We start from the raw sequence: 2,854 nt of genomic DNA, 5'->3' as shown, positions 1-2,854 counted from the left end.
TTTTCATGTAGAATAAATTTTTTTTTTTCTGTAATTTCGTTTCTGCTTCAATCTACAATTTTGTTTTCTGCTGATTAATGGAAGGCTAAGTCTCCAGCGTTGTTTTCTCTTCAGGATCAAGCACAAATCTCTTTGAGGTTTTGTTATTACTATTAAATATTGATCAGTTTTTCCTCTTCACCAATTACTCTGTATTTGTTGCTATTAATCCATGCATGTTTAGTGCTTGATTAATTGCCTCTGCGCTTAATTTACGTTCATGCTTAATGATCAGTTTCGTTCATTATTAATTGGTGTATATGTTGCTTAATCACATAATGACAGCCTTATGTTAATTTTTGCTTAATAATTTAATTTAGGGTTGGATTAAGTGGTTAAACTGGTTAGGGATAAATCCTCGTAACCTAGGATAAGAGACTTGCTTGTGAATCAAAGGAAAACAACATGTTTTAATTTTGTTATTTTCTAATTCAATTTTGCTTGCTGTTTAATTTACAAAAACAAATAACCCCCTCCCCTCCCCCCCCCTCCCCAATTCGTTACTGTTTTATTACTATCTGTTATGAACATTTGGTTGACATTGCTCGTTGGGAGACAACCTAGGATCACTTCCTAGATACTGTATTTTTAATGTTTATTTGATTCGGGTACGGCCTCGATCACCCATACTCATTTTCAAAAGCAGGGAGAAAATGATTTCTTATTGATTCATTTATCATTTTAGTTAATTATGATTTGTATCTTACCATTGGAATTTGTCCATGTAATTATTAGGAAAATTATTTCATTTACTTAGGAAGTTGAATGCAGTGAGAAAGTGGTTTCAAATGTTTGATATTGCTTGAAGCTTAGTGCTTTCATTTTAAAATTTCCTTTGGAACCCACCTTGTCATGGGTGGCTTTTACCTGCAGACATAGTGTTTTCTTTTTGGGTCATTGATCAGGTTTTCATTTTCTTTTTTGACCTTATCTGATTTTTGTTTTCCCTTGACCAAATGTCACTTAAACGAATAACAACATCATATGAATTACAATTCTTTCAAACTTGTCATAGGACATAAAATACTGCATAAGTTTTCATGTTCCCTTTTCAAATATTTGCCTTGTAATAACCTTGCTTCCATCATGTAATATGTGGTTCACAAGTTTAATATATTTTGATTATTGACAAACAAAACCCTTGTAGCTTAAACATTTTTTTGCATATTATCTAGTTAGATTCATCTAATATCAGATTTAAGTTTGAATGGGAATGCTTTTCTAGTCTACTTCACATCCTTTTATGGTACATGTGCACTTTATCTATATTAGACTATTGGCCATTCTAGACTGAGTAACATTTGATCATAGCTCACTTGAGGACTTTGAGAACCTTAAAATATTTCAAAATTAAGGTAATGGCCTAATGGGCTGACATATATAACTTATTGGCTAAAATCTAGTTTTATAATTCTCAATATGGTCTCACTGATTTGTAGGCAAAGCAATTCAAAATTATGTGCCAAGTATCTACACCTGCAGGTGCTTAAGAGTAAAGCTTACTTAGTTGGAGATTTAGGCACATCTTTACAAAAATCTTTTCTCAGGTAATTTTGTTTGTTTGTCTTAAGTTTTCATCATCTTACTTGATGGCAATAAAAGTCAAGGGATGGGATTAGGGTAGATGTCCTTCATGTGTAAAGCTAATTTGGCTTAGGTTGAACCCTTTGGTACATGTTCAACTTTTGCACCAAATGATTTACCTTATTTTTCTACTTTATGTGCCCTAAGGGAGATTTGGCATCATGGTCTCTTCAAGATATAAATATAGTTGGAAACCAAGATTCAGGCACTTATTAATAATTTTAAAACATTTTTCTTCTCCTATGTAATTTACTTGTTTCTTGTGAGTTGTTGATGTTTCAAAACTTCTCCTATCATCTCTTCGTTTTTTGTTAGCCTTTATGTTTTAAAATTTCTCCTATCTTCTCTTATCGGTGAAAACTGCCTTGGAATGATAAATTTTCTAAGACGGTTCTTTAAAACCGTTGTGAAAAGTCTTAACTTTTCACGATTGACTTCAAAAAATGATTCAAAACCATCTTTAAATATTTAAAAAAATCATCGTGTAACACTATTTTTTCAATAGTGTTGCCTGGAAGTGAAAGGATTTACCTTTTCTGCTCAAGCACTTGAAATGATGAATCAGGAGAGGATTATGATCTAATCCATGTTGTTGCAGTAGTTATATGTGAGAATTGTAAGCGCCATTCAAAGTTTTTTATACATTGATTTAGCTTCTTCCTCACATGCCTCCTATTGTCGATATTCTTCCGCCAAGTAAAGACTCCACCAACAATATGAAGATCAACAACGCCACAATAATTAAACACAGTAGCCAGATCAATGGCTCTAGCTGGATGAAAGTTGCCACCTGATACTTTAGGAGACAAAAGTATCTCCTTGAAATCCCCTCTCCTGAGCCACCAACCCTGCACGATACTGCACGATATTTCCAAGAGTAACTAAGTAATCCCATAAAGGTTTGTGAGTTGCTAGGTTAGGAGGTGCATGTACTGCTGTGTAGAACCAAACTGCTTGATGCTTCGGTAGGGAGAAAGTTACTGCATGGGTCATAGAGTCAACAATGGTGTAAGCAATGTCATCTCTGATTGAGAGTATCCATAGTCCCCCAGAGTGTCCTTGAGTTTCAACAACATGCCAAGGTTTGTAGCCGAGAGAGTCCCAAAACATTTTAACATTCTAAAATATTGTATGAGTTTCCATAAGTATAAGAATAAAAGGTCTGTGTGCTTTAACTAATTAATGAACATGGCATGTGCTGCAAGCATTGAGTCTCAAGCTGCTACATTAG

This window comes from Glycine max, chromosome 19 (genome assembly GCF_000004515.6).
Source record: "Glycine max cultivar Williams 82 chromosome 19, Glycine_max_v4.0, whole genome shotgun sequence".
NCBI lineage: Eukaryota > Viridiplantae > Streptophyta > Magnoliopsida > Fabales > Fabaceae > Glycine > Glycine max.
This window is presented reverse-complemented; position numbering follows the sequence as displayed.